Below are 21,828 nucleotides of genomic sequence, written 5' to 3' on the forward strand. Positions count from 1 at the left end.
GGCCCCTGCGCCTCTCTCTTTCCCCCCAGATCCGCGCCGCTCTTTCCTTCCCCATGCCCGACGCGGTCGCCGCCGTTCCCGTCGTTCACACGGCCACCGTGCCCACCTCGCCGCCCCATGTTGTCTCCAAGGACCGCCGTCGCCCGCTGCTTCGTCTGGTGCAGCCCGTTGGAGACCGGAGCCCCTACAACGAGCACACCGAGCTCGTCTTCAACTTCGGACGCCGGCGACCCCCTTCTTCCCCGGCGCCGACCTGCTGCTCCTAAGCCTCTCACTGGCCTCCGTGTGCCGCGCGGTGAGCCTCTCCCCCCTCCTCCCCTGTCTTTTCTCTCTCGCGCGCCCCCTAGCTGCTTCCCCACGCGCGCCCGAACGCCGCGCCGCGGAGCTCGCCGCCGGCGAGGCTCCGGTGACCTGTTGGTCACGGGCTCAAGCCCGTTGCACTCCCCACCTCGCGTAGATGCCACCCCAGCCCCTCCGCTTGCTCGATAGCCCGCCGTAGCCTCGTTTCCGCCGGGCACCCGTGCGCGCCGCCGCCTCCGCCGCTCGCCGGCGCCGATTCCGGCCAAGTCCGGCGAACCCCCGGCCACCCCTGGATGCGGCGCTGCGAGCCCTTTCGAATGGGCCTAGCCCCGCTCCTCCCCGAGCCCCGTAGCGCGATTCCGGCCAACTCCGGCGAGGGGCCGCCGCTGTTTTGGTCGCCGGAGTTGCTCCGGCACCGGCCACCGACGTGGCCGGCCTGGGGCCACCCCAGGGCCACTGCCAGTGGGCCCCGTGGGTCCCAGTTGACTGGGTTGACCCAGTCAACTACTGACTGGGCAGGCCCAGCCATTGACATGCGGCCCCCGCCGCAAAATTAAAAAAAAGAGAAAAAGAAAAATGTTTTATAAATAAAAATAATTAGATTAACTAATCACTCACTGACATATGGGGCCCACCCCTCTAATTAGACTGTTAGTTTAGTTTAAATTAATATTAGACTAACAGAGGCTGACATGTGGGTCCCACTGGACCCACCTGTCTGGTTTGACTGGTCAGCCGACCTGTTGACCTGCTGACGTCAGCATTGCCTCATGCTGACGTCATAATTCATTTTTGCTTAATTTAAATAATTCCAGAAATTCAAATAAACTTTGAAAATTCATATCTTTTAAACCGTAACTCGGATGAAAATGTTTTCTATATGAAAGTTGCTCAGAACGACGAGACGAATCCGAATACGCAGTCCGTTCGTCCACCACAACCCCCTAACCTATCGAACTAGCAACTTTCCCCCTCCGGCCCGTCTGTCCGAAAACGCGAAACATCGGGAATACCTCCCGGATGTTCCCCCCCTTCGCCGGTACCACCTACTGTCGCGTTAGGGCACACCTAGCACCGCTCATTGTCATGTCACGCATCGTCATGCTTATGTTTGCATTGTATTTACTGTTTCTTCCCCCTCTTCTCTCCGGTAGGCTACGAGACCGACACTGCTGCTGTCCAGTTCGACTACGGAGTTGACGACCCCTCCTACTTGCCAGACCAACCAGGCAAGCCCCCCCTTGATCATCAGATATCGCCTACTCTTCTCTATTCTGCTTGCATTAGAGTAGTGTAGCATGTTACTGCTTTCGATATCCTATCCTGATGCATAGCCTATCCTTGCTACTACTGTTGTTACCTTTACCTGCAATCCTACATGCTTAGTATAGGATGCTAGATTTCCATCAGTGGCCCTACATTCTTGTCCGTCTGCTGTGCTATACTATCGGGCCGTGATCACCTGGGCGGTGATCACGGGTATATACTTATATACTTTATACATGACACATGTGATGACTAAAGTCGGGTCGGCTCGTAGGAGTACCCGCAAGTGGATCTTTGTGGCGGAGCGACAGGGCAGGTTGAGACCACCCAGGTGAGAGGTGGGCCTGGCCCTGGTCGGCGTTCGCGGTTACTTAACATGCTTAACGAGATCTTGGTATTTGATTTGAGTCTGGCCATTTGGTCTATACGCACTAGCCATCTACGCGGGAGTAGTTATGGGTATCCGGCGTCGTGGTATCAGCCGAAGCCTTCTTGACGTCAGCGACTGAGTGACGCGCGCCGGATTGGACTGGAACGCCACTAGGCTAGGTCTGCTTCCGGCCGCGTACGCAACGTGCAGGTGTGCATAGGGCGATGGGCCCAGACCCCTGCGCGCATAGGGTTAGACCGGCATGCTGACCTCTCTGTTGTGCTTAGGTGGGGCTGCGACGCGTTGATCTTACGAGGCCGGGCATGACCCAGGAAAGTGTGTCCGGCCAAATGGGATCGAGCGTGTTGGGTTATGTGGTGCACCCCTGCAGGGAAGTTTATCTATTCGAATAGTCGTGTCCCTCGGTAAAAGGACGACCCGGAGTTGTACCTTGACCTTATGACAACTAGAACTGGATACTGAATAAAATACACCCTTACAAGTGCCGGATACAACCCGGTGATCGCTCTCTAACAGGGCGACGAGGAGGGGATCGCCGGGTAGGATTATGCTATGCGATGCTACTTGGAGGACTTCAATCTACTCTCTTCTACATGCTGCAAGATGGAGATGGCCAGAAGCGTAGTCTTCGACAGGACTAGCTATCCCCCCTTTTAATCTGGCATTCTGCAGTTCAGTCCACTGATATGCCCCTTTACACATATACCCATGCATATGTAGTGTAGCTCCTTGCTTGCGAGTACTTTGGATGAGTACTCACGGTTGCTTCTCTCCCTCTTTTCCCCCTTTCCTTTCTATCTGGTTGTCGCAACCAGATGTTGGAGCCCAGGAGCCAGACGCCACCGTCGACGACGACACCTACGACACTGGAGGTGCCTACTACTACGTGCAGGCCGCTGACGACGACCAGGAGTAGTTAGGAGGATCCCAGGCAGGAGGCCTGCGCCTCGTTCGATCTGTTTCCCAGTTTGTGCTAGCCTTCTTAAGGCAAACTTGTTTAACTTATGTCTGTACTCAGATATTGTTGCTTCCGCTGACTCGTCTGTGATCGAGCACTTGTATTCGAGCCCTCGAGGCCCCTGGCTTGTATTATGATGCTTGTATGACTTATTTATGTTGTAGAGTTGTGTTGTGATATCTTCCCGTGAGTTCCTGATCTTGATCGTACACATTTGCGTGCATGATTAGTGTACGGTCAAATCGGGGGCGTCACAAGTTGGTATCAGAGCCGACTGCCTGTAGGAATCCCCCTTTCCACACTCCTTGGCCGAAGTCGAGTCTAGACATTACGAAAACTTTTACTAACATGGCTGTGTGTCTTACGGGCCCACGTCGCCATTGGGTGGTACTAGGATCTTTTACTCCTCGACATTTACTCTGGGACTCTAAACTCTCTTCTACTCGGGTTAAACGAATTTACTAACTCTAACACTAGGATCCCGTGACCGCATTCACCCCAAAGTTGGATAAGCCATAGTTGTTTCTTAGAGTAGTATTTTGAACAATTCACACACTGTCATTTGACTCCTTTGAAACGTCTTTGCTTTCAGATGGAACCCACGAGGCAGGTCGTTCGCCACACGATGGCCATTGTTGCCTCGGGATCACCTGCGGTGCTAGCTGAGATGATGACCTATCTGGGTTATCGCTGGCACCCTGAGTACACCGTCTACGAGGAGTACCAGGACTTTAACCAGGAGCAGTACCGTGCCATCGTCCACCTCTACTCTCGGGAGTATGACTCCACTACTGTGCTGCACACCGCACATGGTGTTGGTGTGACCATCGATATGGCTGTCCACGATGCTGCCTATGCTGCTCTGACACGTCTTCGAGGAGAGTATCGGGAGTTGGACACCTCCCCTTTCAGGCACATTGCTATCGCATCCGATGTTGGTGCGGAGGGATACTATACTGCTGCCTACTCCACTGTCACCCGAGAGCCCTTCTACCATCAGAACCTGGTTCTGCATGCTGATGGGCTGGATCGAGCTAACCGAGCTCTTCGCCACGAGATGTACACCACCCGTCAGCACCTTTACCGTGCTCTGACGCTGCTGCACCCCTTTGTCCGATCTGGACAGGTACCGCGTACTGCGACCTACCCAGCCAGGACCGTGATGCCCCACGGTGTCGGTTGGCCAGAGGTGGGAGGCTACTCTCCCGCACTTGGTCCTCTTCTGCCACCTGAGCGTCGGGCTGTACACCTGAGTGTCCACGGCCCCCAGTCTGCTGACGTGGAGGGCTATCCGTTGCCTCACTACCAGCTGTCGGGCTACGATTACCTCCACAGTACCTCTTGGGACTGATGTAGTCTTGCTTAGTTAAGTATTAGTTGCAGTCGCCGCGAGCCTGTGTGCCGCCTATGATGTTTTAGTCTATGTACTGAACTTTGTGTTCTGAACTCTACGCATGACCCCTTTTGTAAGTTATGCTGACTACTATGTAGTAGCTATTGTGCTCCTTTCATTATGCATGTTTCATCATGAATGATTCTTGTCTTTGCAAATATTTTCCCATGCTGAACTACCCCTGTTATATATTAGCAGGATGGTTAGACCAGGTGGTCGTGGTCGTGGTGGCGATGCCCCACCACCACCTGAGTACATGGCTGGTATGATCCAACAGTTTGAACTGAACCGCCAATTCATGGAAAATATGATGGCTCAGTTTCCTCGCCCCAATATGAACCAGCAGCAAGCCCAGGTGACTCTTCAAGATTTCATACGCCTCAACCCAACCATCTACCGCAGCTCAACTCAGCCTCTGGATGCTGATGACTGGCTCCGTGACATCACCTATGAGATGGAGTCTGCCGATGTAGCCCCTGCCAGCTATGTCAACTTTGCTTCCTTCTTTCTGAAGGGACCCGCAGCTCAATGGTGGGACAGCCACAGGCGTACTCTGCCAGCTGGAACAATCATCACATGGCCAGACTTCCAAGCAGCTTTTCCGTGCCCGCTTCATTTCTCAGGGAGTTCATGGACCGGAAGAAGCGAGAGTTCCGCAACCTCACCCAAGGCAACAAAACTGTTTGAAGCTTATCAGCGGGAGTTTCTGGACTTGTCCCGCTATGCTGAAGAAGACATTGCAACTGATGCACGCAGACAGGAGAAGTTCCGTGATGGCCTTCAAGCTGACATCAAGCTCGCACTTCTAGTGCATGACTTTGCTGATTTCGCCACCTTGGTGAACAAGGCCATCAATGTCGAAACTGGTCTGCAGGAATACCAGAGCTCTCACAGGCGCAACCGTGACACGGGCTCATCTTCGGGCTCGCCCGCACAGAAGCGTAAGATATGGATCCCGAACAGCATGTACCGTCCAAATGCATCTGCCCCAAGGCAGACCTATGCTGCACCTCGTCTGCCTCCACCACCATCTAGGCAGTCAAGACTTCCAGCTCCACCATCCCAAGCTTCCTGTTCCCACTCCGAATAATGGCTTGTGCTTCAGGTGTGGTCAACCAGGGCACCGTGCTAGAGAATGCAACCAGAACCAGAATCAACTGGCCCTTCCAGCAACTGGCCGTGGTAACAATCAGCCCCGCAACAACAATGCTAAGTCTTATGGTCGTGCTCATGCCAACCACGTTGATCTCAACGAAGCTCAAGACCAGCCTGCTACTGTGATGGGTACACTCCTCGTAAATTCAGTACCAGCATCCGTTTTATTTGATACAGGTGCATCGCATTCATTCATGTCAGAAGATTTTGCATACAAGCACGACGTTAAATGTGAGGAGATGAACACCTCTGTATTGGTCAAAACCCCCGTGGGACAGTGTCAAACCTCCTTGGTTGGCATCGATGTCCCCGTGGAAATCGAAGGGCTGGAATTCTATGCCTCTCCCATTATCCTGAAGTCGTCTAACATCGACCTCATTTTGGGTATGGATTGGTTGAAAGCGCATACTGCTTCTATAGTTTGCGCCACTAAAACCGTCCATCTGCTACACCCTTCAGATGAAATAGTTGCTTACCAAGCTCATCTGGTGCAAAATGCCGAGGCAAGGCTCTATGCATTGAATGCATTGAACGCTGCACCACTCGAGGGCATTGAAAACATTCCCGTCGTGCGTGAATTCCTCGACGTCTTCCCTGAAGAACTTCCAGGGATTCCCCCTGCCAGAGCTGTCGAATTCATCATCGACTTGAAACCAGGCACCACTCCTATAGCCAAGCGACCCTACAAAATGCCGCCGCATGAACTCCTTGAGATTAAGGAGGAAATCGACAAATCTCTTCGCAAAGGATTCATTCGCCCAAGTTGCTCTCCTTGGGGAGCACCTTCTCTCTTTGTCAAGAAGAAGGATGGGACTAACCGTTGGTTCAAGACTACCGTCCTATAAACCAAGCTACCATTCAGAATAAATACCCCCTTCCTCGGATCAATGATCTGTATGATCAACTGGCGGGTTCGTCAGTGTTCTCTAAGCTCGACTTGAGGTTGGGCTACCACCAGATCCGTGTTCGAGAAGAGGATATCCCAAAGACCGCCTTCGTGACTCGCTATGGTTCATACGAGTACACCGTCATGTCTTTCGGTTTAACCAATGCTCCAGCCACCTTCTCTCGTCTGATGAACTATATATTCATGGATTACCTCGACAAGTTCGTCGTGGTTTATCTGGATGATATCCTGGTATTTTCCAAGAACGAAGAAGAACATGCTGAACATCTTCGACTTGTGCTGGAAAAGCTACGAGAGCATCAACTATATGCCAAGTTCTCCAAATGTGAATTCTGGCTACCGGAAGTAACCTATCTTGGGCATGTCATCTCTAAGGATGGTATTGCCGTCAACCCCGAGCGAGTTCAGGCTATTCTTGATTGGACTCCTCCCAAGAACGTTAAGCAAGTCAGAAGTTTTCTCGGTCGCGCCAGCTATTGCCGTCGATTCGTCGAGAACTTGTCTAAGATCGCCAGGCCTCTGACTAATCTGTTGCATAAGGGTGTCAAGTTCCAATGGACAGACAAATGTCAGGAAAGTTTCCAGGCACTCAAAGACAAGTTGACTTCTGCTCCAGTTCTAGCTCCACCTGATACTAAGAAGGACTTTGTCATTTACTGCGACGCTTCCCGTCAAGGATTAGGCTGTGTCCTAATGCAAGACCGCAAAGTGATTGCTTATGCCTTCGGCAATTGCGCCCTCACGAAGAGAACTACCCAGTTCACGACCTCGAACTTGCTGCTGTCATTCATGCGCTAAAGCAGTGGCGACATTACCTTCTCGGTAATCGTTGTGAGATCTTCACTGACCACCAAAGTCTGAAGTATCTGTTTACTCAGCCAGACCTGAACCTCCGTCAGCAGAGATGGATGGAGCTTGTTGCAGACTTTGACTTGGGTATTTCCTATACGCCAGGCAAGGCTAATGTAATGGCTGATGCCTTGAGCCGCAAGTCTTACTGCAACCACCTCCAGGTTCACAAAGTTCAGCCCTCGCTTGTTGAAGAATTCAGGAAGCTGAACCTCCATATTGTTCCTCCGGGTGCACTCGCTCCTCCTCCTAAGGAGTTTGGCAAGGTGAACCTCCATGTTGTTACCCAGGGTTCCCTCAATACCCTAGTTGCTAAACCAGATCTCGAGGACAGCATCAAAAGGCTACAGAAGTATGACTCTGAAGCCCACAAGATTAAGCGCTACCTCGCAGAAGGAAAGCCCTCATTCTTCACCATTGCTGAAGATGGCACCTTATACTTCAAGGGCCGCCTAGTGGTGCCATGTGCAGAGAAAAACCTGCATATGACACAAGAAGTTATGAAAGAAGCTCATGATACGCCTCTATGTATCCATCCTGGTAGTACAAAGATGTACCAAGACATCCGCCAGAGATTCTGGTGGTCTAATATGAAGCAAGCCATTGCTCGTTATGTTGCTGAGTGTGACATTTGCCGTCGTATCAAAGCAGAACATCAAAGGCCTGCTGGAACTCTGCAACCTATCTCTATTCCTGAATGAAAATGGGACCATGTTGAGATGGACTTCGTCACTGGATTTCCCAAATCAGAGAAAGGTAATGATGCTATTCTTGTCGTCATTGACCGACTTTCCAAAGTTGCACATTTTCTGGCAGTCAAAGAAACGATCACTGCTAGCCAGTTGGCAACGCTCTATATGTCCAGGATTTTTTCACTCCACGGTATTCCATTGGTTATCAGCTCAGACCGTGGCAGCTTATTCACTTCAAGATTCTGGGCAAGTTTCCAAGAAGCTATGGGAACTCATCTGTCATTCAGTACTGCGTTTCATCCTCAATCGCAAGGACAAGTTGAACGCGTCAATCAAGTTCTCGAAGACATGCTTCGAGCTTGCGTTATTTCCTTCGGCAAGAAATGGGAGGAATCTCTCCCGTATGCTGAGTTCTCTTATAATAATAGCTATCAAGCTAGTCTGAAGATGGCCCCCTTCGAAGTGTTGTATGGACGAAAGTGCCGAACCCCTCTGAACTGGTCAGAAACTGGGGAACGTCCACTCTTCGGTCCGGATATTATCCAAGATGCCGAAGAACAAGTCCGCATTATTCGTGAGAATCTCAAGACTGCTCAGTCACGTCAGAAGAGTCAGTATGACCGTCATCATAAAGACATGGTCTATCAACCTGGCGAAAAGGCTTATCTTCGAGTCACACCTATGAAGGGTGCTCACCGCTTCGGGATCAAGGGCAAACTAGCTCCTCGCTATATTGGCCCATTCACTATTCTCGAAAGGCGTGGAAAAGTGGCATACCAACTGGAGCTACCGCCGAACCTTTCTCAGGTTCACGATGTGTTCCATGTGTCACAGCTCCGCCGTTGCTTCAAGGATCCAATCCGAGCTGTGGATCATGAAGTGCTCGAATTGCAGCAAGACCTCTCCTATAAGGAGCATCCGGTCCGCATTCTCGACCAAGCTGAAAACCGCACACGTCAGAAGGCGATCAAGTTTCTCAAAGTCCAGTGGTCGCACCATTCTAAAGATGAGGCCACTTGGGAACGAGAGGATCGTCTGCGCGAAGAATACCCCGCACTGTTTCCTTCTACCTCCTAAATCTCGGGACGAGATTTCTTGTAGTGGAGGAGAATTGTAACACCCTGAGGATCATGCTACAGTAACTCTCTGTGATTAAGCTAATCATGTTGCTAAACAGGGCATGATCACATTTGGAATCACATTTCTTTTCAAACTCCTAATTCAAACTTCAATTAAAATTAAAGTGGAAAATAAAAGTTTTCAAAAATTTAGGCAAAATTGTTCGGTGGGTGCCAAATAATACACTGGTAATTATGGTGGAGAAAACACATTTTTATAAAATACCTAAATACTTTTAAATGAAATAAAACAGAAAAGAAAATAAACAAAAAAGGAAAATGCAAAAGAACACAGACAAAGAAAAAGAAAAAAGAGGAGGCCCTTCCCCCCCCACTGGACCCCTGGCCCGACTGGGCCGACCCCCGGCCCAGCCACCTCTCCCATTCGCCCCTTCCCTGTTCCCCCGACCGGGGTCGGAACAGGGGCAGTCCCCGCCGCACCCCCTCGCCGGCGACGGGGAGGATAAGGACGCCAGCACCCCCCCCGCCTCCTCGGGCCTCTCTCCCACTCACCCCCGCTCACCTCTCGGCCCCTGCGCCTCTCTCTTCCCCCCCCCCAGATCCGCGCCGCTCTCTCCTTCCCCACGCCCGACGCGGTCGCCGCCGTTCCCGTCGTTCACACGGCCACCGTGCCCACCTCGCCGCCCCACGTTGTCTCCAAGGACCGCCGTCGTCCGCTGCTTCGTCTGGTGCAGCCCGTTGGAGATCGGAGCCCCTACAACGAGCACACCGAGCTCGTCTTCAACTTCGGACGCCGGCGACCCCTTCTTCCCCGGCGCCGACCTGCTGCTCCTAAGCCTCTCACTGGCCTCCGTGTGCCGCGCGGTGAGCCTCTCCCCCCTCCTCCCCTGTCTTTTCTCTCTCGCGCGCCCCTAGCTGCTTCCCCACGCGCGCCCGAACGCCGCGCCGCGGAGCTCGCCGCCGGCGAGGCTCCGGTGACCTGTTGGTCACGGGCTCAAGCCCGTTGCACTCCCCACCTCGCGTAGATGCCCCCCAGCCCCTCCGCTTGCTCGATAGCCCGCCGTAGCCTCGTTTTCGTCGGGCACCCGTGCGCGCCGCCGCCTCCGCCGCTCGCCGGCGCCGATTCCGGCCAAGTCCGGCGAAGCCCCGGCCACCCCTGGATGCGGCGCTGCGAGCCCTTTCGAATGGGCCTAACCCCGCTCCTCCCCGAGCCCCGTAGCGCGATTCCGGCCAACTCCGGCGAAGGGCCGCCGCTGTTTTGGTCGCCGGAGTTGCTCCGGCGCCGGCCGCCGACGTGGCCGGCCTGGGGCCACCCCAGGGCCACTGCTAGTGGGCCCCGTGGGTCCCAGTTGACTGGGTTGACCCAGTCAACTGCTGACTGGGCAGGCCCAGCCACTGACATGCGGCCCCCGCCGCAAAATTAAAAAAAAGAGAAAAAGAGAAATGTTTTGTAAATAAAAATAATTAGATTAACTAATCACTCACTGACATATGGGGCCCACCCCTCTAATTAGACTGTTAGTTTAGTTTAAATTAATATTAGACTAACAGAGGCTGACATGTGGGTCCCACTGGACCCACCTGTCTGGTTTGACTGGTCAGCCGACCTGTTGACCTGCTGACGTCAGCATTGCCTCATGCTGACGTCATAATTCATTTTTGCTTAATTTAAATAATTCCAGAAATTCAAATAAACTTTGAAAATTCATATCTTTTAAACCGTAACTCGGATGAAAATGTTTTCTATATGAAAGTTGCTCAGAACGACGAGACGAATCCGAATACGCAGTCCGTTCGTCCACCACAACCCCCTAACCTATCGAACTAGCAACTTTCCCCCTCCTGTCCGTTTGTCCGAAAACACGAAACATCGGGAATACCTCCCGGATGTTCCCCCCTTCGCCGGTACCACCTACTGTCGCGTTAGGGCACACCTAGCACCGCTCATTGTCATGTCACGCATCGTCATGCTTATGTTTGCATTGTATTTACTGTTTCTTTCCCCTCTTCTCTCCGGTAGGCTACGAGACCGACACTGCTGCTGTCCAGTTCGACTACGGAGATGACGACCCCTCCTACTTGCCAGAGCAACCAGGCAAGCCCCCCCCCCCTTGATCACCAGATATCGCCTACTCTTCTCTATTCTGCTTGCATTAGAGTAGTGTAGCATGTTACTGCTTTCGATATCCTATCCTGATGCATAGCCTATCCTTGCTACTACGTTTATTACCTTTACCTGCAATCCTACATGCTTAGTATAGGATGCTAGATTTCCATCAGTGGCCCTACATTCTTGTCCGTCTGCTGTGCTATACTATCGGGCCGTGATCACCTGGGCGGTGATCACGGGTATATACTTATATACTTTATACATGACACATGTGATGACTAAAGTCGGGTCGGCTCGTAGGAGTACCCGCAAGTGGATCTTTGTGGCGGAGCGACAGGGCAGGTTGAGACCACCCAGGTGAGAGGTGGGCCTGGCCCTGGTCGGCGTTCGCGGTTACTTAACACGCTTAACGAGATCTTGGTATTTGATCTGAGTCTGGCCATTTGGTCTATACGCACTAGCCATCTACGCGGGAGTAGTTATGGGTATCCCGGCGTCGTGGTATCAGCCGAAGCCTTCTTGACGTCAGCGACTGAGTGGCGCGCGCCGGATTGGACTGGAACGCCACTAGGCTAGGTCTGCTTCCGGCCGCGTACGCAACGTGCAGGTGTGCATAGGGCGATGGGCCCAGACCCTTGCGCGCATAGGGTTAGACCGGCGTGCTGACCTCTCTGTTGTGCTTAGGTGGGGTTGCGACGCGTTGATCTTACGAGGCCGGGCATGACCCAGGAAAGTGTGTCCGGCCAAATGGGATCGAGCATGTTGGGTTATGTGGTGCACCCCTGCAGGGAAGTTTATCTATTCGAATAGCCGTGTCCCTCGGTAAAAGGACGACCCGGAGTTGTACCTTGACCTTATGACAACTAGAACTGGATACTGAATAAAATACACCCTTACAAGTGCCAGATACAACCCGGTGATCGCTCTCTAACAGGGCGACGAGGAGGGGATCGCCGGGTAGGATTATGCTATGCGATGCTACTTGGAGGACTTCAATCTACTCTCTTCTACATGCTGCAAGATGGAGATGGCCAGAAGCGTAGTCTTCGACAGGACTAGCTATCCCCCCTTTTATTCTGGCATTCTGCAGTTCAGTCCACTGATATGCCCCTTTACACATATACCCATGCATATGTAGTGTAGCTCCTTGCTTGCGAGTACTTTGGATGAGTACTCACGGTTGCTTCTCTCCCTCTTTTCCCCCTTTCCTTTCTATCTGGTTGTCGCAACCAGATGTTGGAGCCCAGGAGCCAGACGCCACCGTCGACGACGACACCTACGACACTGGAGGTGCCTACTACTACGTGCAGGCCGCTGACGACGACCAGGAGTAGTTAGGAGGATCCCAGGCAGGAGGCCTGCGCCTCGTTCGATCTGTTTCCCAGTTTGTGCTAGCCTTCTTAAGGCAAACTTGTTTAACTTATGTCTGTACTCAGATATTGTTGCTTCCGCTGACTCGTCTGTGATCGAGCACTTGTATTCGAGCCCTCGAGGCCCCTGGCTTGTATTATGATGCTTGTATGACTTATTTATGTTGTAGAGTTGTGTTGTGATATCTTTCCGTGAGTTCCTGATCTTGATCGTACACATTTGCGTGCATGATTAGTGTACGGTCAAATCGGGGGCGTCACATGAGCCATAAGCCGAAGTGTGGGGTGATGCGGAGGAAGGCCTCACACACGACGATGAACGACGAGATGTGAAGGATGGAATCCGGAGCCAGATCATGGAAATCGAGCCCGTAATAGAACATAAGCCCTCTAACAAAGGGATCAAGACTAAAGCCTAGCCCTCGGAGGAAGTGGGAAACAAATACGACACTCTCGTTGGGTTCGAGAGTGGGGATGACCTGCCCTTGAGCAGGCAGCCTGTGCGAGATTTCGGCGGTCAGATACCTGGCTTCTCTTAGCTTCTTGATGTCCTCCTATGTGACAGAGGAGGCCATCCACCGGCCTTGAAGGTTGGATCCGGACATGATTGAAGGTTCGAAGCGCTTAGCCCGAGCCTTGGGTGTTGGAATTCGAGGTGGGGGAAGGGAAGGATCGAGCGCGAGAAGAAAAGGACAGGCCTTGGCCCCTTTATAAAGAGGGTGAATATCAAGCGTCCTCCGCGTGGCCATTTGGAACTTGCCTAAAATTGAGGAGTCATACCAGCGGGCACGATTGGGTTGCCCACACCCGTATTGATGAGAATCCCGTGATAAGGGGAACACGATCTCTGCTTCGACAAGACGTGCCAATAAAACCGCCTCGCAACACGTGCAGTGGCAGGCTGGGAAAAACGGTTCGTAATGACCGGACCACGGCAGGATGTCACGTTATGAAAAGTTGTCAACAGATCAGATTTGTGGAAATATTATACTCTCTATGGTGGTATGTGGAATTTGTTTTGCAGAGCCGGACACGATCCTTGTGTTCAAAATCTTCTATGGAGTATTCGGAGGAGGAACCCGCCTTGCAATGCCGAAGACGATCTGCGCGCCGGACTCATCGTCATTGAAGCCTGGTTCAGGGGCTACTGAGGGAGTCCTGGATTAGGGGGTCCTCGGACTGCCGGACTATATACTTTGGCCGGAATGTTGGACTATGAAGATACAAGATTGAAGACTTCGTCCCGTGTCCGGATGGGACTCTCCTTTGCGTGGAAGGCAAGCTTGGAAATTCGGATATGTAGATCTCCTCCCTTGTAACCGACTCTGTCTAACCCTAGCCCCTCCGGTGTATATATAAACCGGAGGGTTTAGTCCGTAGGACAACAACAATCATAATCATAGGCTAGCTTCTAGGGTTTAGCCTCTACGATCTCGTGGTAGATCAACTCTTGTAATACTCATATCATCAAGATCAATCAAGCAGGAAGTAGGGTATTACCTCCATTGAGAGGGCCCGAACCTGGGTAAACATCGTGTCCCCTGCCTCCTGTTACCATCTGCCTCAGATGCACAGTTCGGGACCCCCTACCCGAGATCTGCCGGTTTTGACACCGACAACCACCTGGATAGTTGTGCTGGTTGTGTTTTCAGGGAAAGAACAGTTGATCAAGCTGAATTGCTATTGAATAATATGTTGACTAATGAAAATAATTGGACACTTCCTGAACCAACTCCTACGCCAACTCCGAAGAAAAGGGGTATCTATTTCTCAGTCCTGAAGATATGCAAGAGGCAAAGAAATCTATGAAAGAAGAAGGTATTAGAACTGAAGATGTTAAGAATTTACCACCTATTGAAGAAATACATGGTCTTAATTTACCGCCTGTTGAAGAAATACATGGTCTTGATAACTCGACACAGGTAGGAAAGATGAATTCCCTCTATAGATTCGATGAAGGTGATATTCCTCATTATAAGTCTGCTAGCCAATGCTTAGATGAGTTTGATAATTTTATTATCAAACAAGAAAACTTCAATGCTTATTTTGGTAGACAATTGAAACACAATGCTGATATGCTTGAACACTTGAGTGATTATATGTCTAGAGTTAAAGGTCAACTTAAACTCATTAGTAAACATGCTTCTATGGTTACCACTCAAGTACAACAAGTGCTTAAAGCTCAAAATGATTTGCTCAGTGAATTACATAACAAGAAGAATGATAATGCTGTTAGAGTTATGACTAGAGGGGGTAAAATGACTCAGGAACCTTTGTATCCTGAGGGCCACCCTAAGAGAATTGAGCAGGATTCTCAAAGAACTAATGTTGATGCACCTAGTCCTTCTAACAAGAAGAAAAAGAAGAATGATAGGACTTTGCATGCTTCTAGTGAACCTGTTGTTGACACACCTGAGAATCCCAATGATATTTCTATTTCTGATGTTGAAACACAATCTGGTAATGAACATGAACCTAGTGATAATGTTAATGATGATGTTCATATTGATGCTCAACCTAGCAATAATAATGATGTAGAGATTGAATCTGCTATTGATCTTGATAACCCACAATCAAAGAATCAACGTTATGATAAGAGAGACTTTGTTGCTAAGAAGCACGGTAAAGAAAGGGAACCATTGTTCAGAAACCCATGCCCTTTCCTCCCAAACCATCCAAGAAAAAGGATGATGAGGATTTTGAGCGCTTTGCTGAAATGATTAGACCTATCTTCTTGCGTATGTGTTTTACTGATATGCTTAAAATGAATCCTTATGCTAAGTACATGAAAGATATTGTCACAAATAAGAGAAAGATACCGGAAGCTGAAATTTCCACCATGCTTGCTAATTATACTTTTAAGGGTGGAATACCTAAGAAACTTGGAGATCCAGGAGTACCTACTATACCATGCTCCATTAAAAGAAACTATGTTAGAACTGCTTTATGTGATCTTGGAGCCGGTGTTAGTGTTATGCCTCTTTCTTTATATCGTAGACTTGATTTGAATAAGTTGACACCTACTGAAATATCTTTGCAAATGGCTGATAAATCAACTGCTATACCTATCGGTATTTGTGAGGATGTACCTGTTGTGGTTGCAAACGTTACTATTTTAACGAACTTTGTTATTCTTGATATTCCCGAGGACGATAGTATGTCTATTATTCTTGGAAGACCCTTTTTGAATACTACAGGGGCTGTTCTTGATTGCAATAAAGGCAATGTCACTTTTCATGTTAATGGAAATGAGCATACGGTACACTTTCCGAGGAAACAACCTCAAGTCCACAGTATCAATTCTATTGGAAAAATTCCATCGATTACTATTGGAGGTTTTGAATTTCCTCTTCCTACTGTCAAAAAGAGATATGACATTCTTATTGTTGGGGATGTGCATATCCCCATTGAGGTAACATAGTGTTATTCAAAATTTCTCCGGTTCCATGTTATTCGGAATGAGTTTGTTAACAAGACTTGATCAACATTGTTAGTGGATTCCTTTTGATGAGAATGAGATGGATGAAGTTAGAAAGCACAACCTTCTGTACCCTCCTTTTTTCTGTTATTTAGATTAAATAAAGCAAAAATAGTATATTTTGTCAGTTTTCTGAATTATCCATGCAATAAAAAATACCTCTGAAAATAAAAGTTCTCCAAATGCCCCAAAAATGAAATACGATTTTTTCTGCAATATTTGAGAATATCTGGCACTGAGAACACATCAGGGGGAGCAAGCACCTGGCCACGAGGGTCCAGGGCGCGCCCTTTGCCTCGTGGGCCCATGGTGGCTCCCCTCCACTTATTCCAGCCACCACATACTCCTTCCTCCCAAAAAAATCACCAACCAGCTCAAGCACGAGTTCTAGCTCATTTTGCTGCGATTTTCAATCTCCTAGCTCAAAGCTCCACTAACAAAACTGCTTTGGGGGATTGTTCTTCGGTATGTGACTCCTCCAATGGTCCAATTAGTTTTGTTCTAGTGCTTTATTCATTGAAAATCTTTGCTGCTTAGGTGACCCTGTTCTTGAGCTTGCATGTCAAATTTATTTGGTCCCAAGTAGTTCTAACGCATGATATAGTCTCTAGGCACTTGTGGGAGTAGTATCAATTTTGTTGAGTTTGGTTCACTTTTATTTTAAGTTACTAAAATTTTCAGAAATTTTTCAAAGGAGGAAATATGTTTAGGAAAATGTACCAAGGTCGTTCTTCAAGGAAGCAAGGACCCAGGCCCGCAATACGTGAGCCGGACCATGAACCACCAAGAGAAGCTCAAGTGTGGCCTTGTGAATGGCCGTCAGAAGATTTCATGGTTCGAGTAGGAATTAAGGAGGAATTTGATGCATATGTGCGTAATGCTGAACTCGAGGGCTTCATGCTAGATAAGTGCCCTCAATACTATCACCTAACCGATTCCTTTGTGAGAAGGTTCAAATTTTCATCTTCACGTAATTCTCACACTGTCCTATTTGATATCTATGGCCAATCTTATACTATGGACTTAGAGGATTTTAGTACTGCTTGCAAACTTCCACAATGGGGTAGTGTTAGTGAACCTCGCAAATATGAGTTTAGATATTTTCTTGCTAGTATTACGGTGGGGGAATCTAGAGATGTCACACAAGCTACCATAGGGAGCATTCATTTTCCTGCTGTACATTATTTTGCTCTCTTCATAGGTAGGTGCATAAATGGTAAGGATGAAGCATGTCACATGTGTGTCCCTGATCTTAGCGTTCTCAAGAGTGCTGTTTTAGGAGATAAACATTATAACTTGGGGGCCATTGTTGCACGGAGGTTGCACAATAATGGTTTAAGTGGAGACTTGTTTGGTGGTATTTATGCAACCCGTGTGGCTAATTTTCTTGGGATACCCATACATGAAAGTGATATGGAATTGCCTCCCACTTTTCTAGGATATGAGGCTATGGTTCACCATCAGTTTATTGAGAGGAATGAACAACCTCTCCAGTACCGACTAATGTTTGATAGGCGCCGCATTTTCCATGTTGCTCTCCCTGCTCCTACTTTCTTTGACTTTCAGACAAAAGGGAGATTTATTATAACCAGGGAGGAGGCGAACGAGTATAAGAGGAGGACGGAGACAGCTCGCCTCCAAGCGGCAGCTCATGAGGCAATAGCTGCTGCATCACAGTATGACCCCAACTACAACTTTGGATATCCGCCAGGCCAGCCGTGGCCATAGACCAACTTAGGCCAAAAGCCTAAGCTTGGGGGAGTACGTATTTCTCACCGACATTACATTCATATTCACACACTCATGCTAGTTGTCAGTGCTCATACTTTTTCATTGTAATATCCATGCTAGTTTATTTTCCTTTTTATGCTTTCTTCTTGTGTGTTTGATAAACCTTAAGAAAAAATAAAAACATTGGTCGTAGCTTTTAGCTAGTTTACTTTCCATGTCTGTAGTAGTAATAGTTAAAAGAAAACCCAAAAAGATTTCCTGTACTTCTTTTGTTTGTTGGGAGCTTTCCCGTGTAAATAGTTTTATTTCTTTTCTTTGGGGGTCGAGAGGAGAAGACCATAATGAAAATGTTGAAGTCGCTCTTATATGCATTATTGTTGATTTAACCAAGAGCCCATATTACCTTGTCTTCTCCTTTGTATTGAATGCCTGCAGATTCCAGCTTAGTCCAATGCACGTGCACTATTATTATTATACACATCGTTCGGTCATGCAAGTGAAAGGCAATAATGACGATATATGATGGACCGATGAGATGAGAGAAGCTGGTATGAACTCGACCTCTCTTGTTTTTGTAAATATGATTAGTTCATCGTTCCGGATTTAGCCTATTATGAATGAAACATGTTTGCAATGACAATTAGAGATTATAGTTGCTTATGCCATGCTTAATTAGCTAGGAGTTGATAATGGTTTACCTTGCGTGCCAACATGCTATTAAAATGGTTGTGATGTGGTATGATAGGGTGGTATCCTTCTTTGAATGATTCGAGTGACTTGACTTGGCGCATGTTCACGCATGTAGTTGAAACAAAATCAACATAGCCTCCACGATATTTATGTTCATGGTGGATTATATCCTACTCATACTTGCACTCAATGTTTATTAATTTTAGTGCATGTTCATGACCATTGTCGCTCTCTAGTTGGTCGCTTCCCAGTCTTTCTAGCATTCACTTGTACTAAGCGGGAATACTGCTTGTGCATCCACTTCCATAAACCCCAAAGTTATTCCATATGAGTCCACCATACCTTCCTATATGCGGTATCTACCTGCCGTTCCAAGTAAATTTGTATGTGCCAAACTCTAAACCTTCAAATGAAATTCTGTTTTGCATGCTCGAATAGCTCATGTATCAAGTAGGGCTGTCTGTATCTTCCATGCTAGGCGGGTTATTCTCAGGAGGAGTGGACTCCGCTCCTCACTCACGAGAAAATGGCCGGTCACCTGGATGCCTAGTCCCATGCTCTAAGCAAATCAAATCAATATAATTGCAAACAAAACTCCCCCGAGACTCTTGTTAGTTGGAGGCACTCGTTGTTTCGAGCCAGCCATGGATTGATGCTTGTTGGTGGAAGGGGAGTATAAACTTTACCATTCTGTTTGGGAACCGCCTATAATGTGTGTAGCATGGAAGATATCGAGATCCCTCGGTTGTTATGTTGACAATGAAAGTATGCCGCTCAAAATATTATTTATCTCTATTTCAAAAATCGAGCTCTGGCACCTCTACAAATCCCTGCTTCCCTCTGCGAAGGGCCTATCTATTTACTTTTATGTTGAGTCATCACCCTCTTATTAAAAAGCACCAGTTGGAGAGCACCGCTGTCATTTGCATGCATTACTATTAATTTATATTGGGTATGACTATGACTGGATCTCTTTTACCATGCATTTATGTTTTGTGGTCTCAGAAAGGGCTAGCGAGATACCATCTTGTTATATCATATTATGATTGTTTGGAGAAAGTGTTGTTATCTGAGATTTATTATTATTGCTCGCTAGTTGATTATGCCATTGCTATGAGTAAACATGAGACCTAAATGTTATTGTGAATGTGGTTAGTTTATAATATTTTCTGAAAACTTGAATGCTGGCTCTACATATTTACAACAACAAGAGCAAACAAAGTTTGTAAAAGTTTTTCTTTATCACTTTCAGTTTATCAACTGAATTGCTTGAGGACAAGCAAAGGTTTAAGCTTGGGGGAGTTGATACGTCTCCGTCGTATCTACTTTTCCAAACACTTTTGCCCTTGTTTTTGACTCAAACTTGCATGATTTGAATGGAACTAACCCGGACTAACGCTGTTTTCAGCAGAATTGCCATGGTGTTATTTTTGTGCAGAAATAAAAGTTCTCGGAATGACCTGAAAATCTACGGAGATTATTTTTGGAAGTAATAAAAAATACTGGCGAATGAATCAAGGCCAGGGGGTCCACACCCTGTCCAAGAGGGTGGGGGCGCGCCTACCCCCTGGGCACGCCCCTTGCCTCGTGGGCCCCCTGGTGCTCCACCGACCTTAACTCCAACTCTATATATTCGTGTTCGGGGAGAAAAAAAAATCAAAAAGAAGGATTCATTGCATTTTATGATACGGAGCCGCCGCCAAGCCCTAATCTCTCTCGGGAGGGCTGATCTAGAGTCCGTTCGGGGCTCCGGAGAGGGGAATCCGTCGCCATCGTCATCATCAACCATCCTCCATCACCAATTTCATGATGCTCACCGCCGTGCGTGAGTAATTCCATCGTAGGCTTGCTGGACGGTGATGGGTTGGATGAGATTTACCATGTAATCGAGTTAGTTTTGTTAGGGTTTGATCCCTAGTATCCATTATGTTCTGAGATTGATGTTGCTATGACTTTGCTATGCTTAATGCTTGTCACTAGGGCCCGAGTGCCATGATTTCAGATATGAACCTATTATGTTTCCATGAATATATGTGAGTTCTTGATCCTATCTTGCAAGTCTATAGTCACCTATTATGTGTTATGATCCGTTAATCCCGAATTGACAATAATCGGGACCACTACCGGTGATGACCGTAGTTTGAGGAGTTCATGTATGCACTAAGTGTTAATGCTTTCGTCCGGTACTCTATTAAAAGGAGGCCTTAATATCCCCTAGTTTCCAATAGGACCCCGCTGCCACGGGAGGGTAGGACAAAAGATGTCATGCAAGTTCTTTTCCATAAGCACGTATGACTATATTCGGAATACATGCCTACATTACATTGATGAATTGGAGCTAGTTCTGTGTCACCCTATGTTATAACTATTACATGATGAATCGCATCTGGCATAATTCTCCATCACCGATCCAATGCCTACAAGCTTTTCATATATTGTTCCTCGCTTATTTACTTTTCCGTTGCTACTGTTACAATCACTACAAATCTATCACTGTTACTTTTGCCACCGTTACCGTTACTTCCATACTACTTTGCTACTAAATACTTTGCTGCAGATATTAAGTTATCCAGGTGTGGTTGAATTGACAACTCAACTGCTAATACTTGAGAATATTCTTTGGCTCCCCTTGTGTCGAATCAATAAATTTGGGTTGAATACTCTACCCTCGAAAACTGTTGCGATCCCATATACTTGTGGGTTATCAAGCTTCTCCTCAGTCTTCACCAGAAGGTCGATCACAACCACAAATGGGTTAAGCATTAGTTTGGTTCAATTCTTCACAACATGACTGCTACACACCATGCAGTGAAGAAAAACCATTACTACCTCCATGAAGTCTTCGGTCGCACCTGGGCTGTTCTGTCACATTTGTATGGTGAAGAAGATCTGAAGCAAATGGGTCTCAAGCAGGACTTTGACTGGTCTCAGCCACCAGCGAAGAAATTCAAGAAGGTCAAAGTTCCCTCCTTGGTGGCCAGCTCATATTCTTCATCACGCGACACGGACGAGCATGAAGTCTTGGACGACACTGCGACAGGCCCTACAACAACACACTACCCCAACAACACTGGCGCTCCTCCATCATCATGATATTCTTCAGGGGCGTTAGTCCTCATTTTTCGATCCTTTTGATCATTCGATGCCAAAGGGGGAGAAATTTGAGTTAGTCTTCAAGCGGGTCTACATATATGGGCATTTTTTTCTAAGTTACAACTCTCGTTCTTTTGAAGACTTTGCTGGATCAAGTTGTAAACTTAAACTCTATGGTGGTCTGATACTTTTGATGTGTTCTTTTGCATGCTTATTCCTAGTTAATGTTAATGCACGCATGCTGAATTACTTCAGTCACCATATTTCATCATGCATCTCAAATTCTTCACATTATATGTCAAATGTGTGTATGAATTACAAGATATAGGGGGAGATCTCCATGATTCTACTCTTCAAGTGTGCATT

This window comes from Triticum aestivum, chromosome 5D, assembly GCF_018294505.1.
Source record: "Triticum aestivum cultivar Chinese Spring chromosome 5D, IWGSC CS RefSeq v2.1, whole genome shotgun sequence".
NCBI lineage: Eukaryota > Viridiplantae > Streptophyta > Magnoliopsida > Poales > Poaceae > Triticum > Triticum aestivum.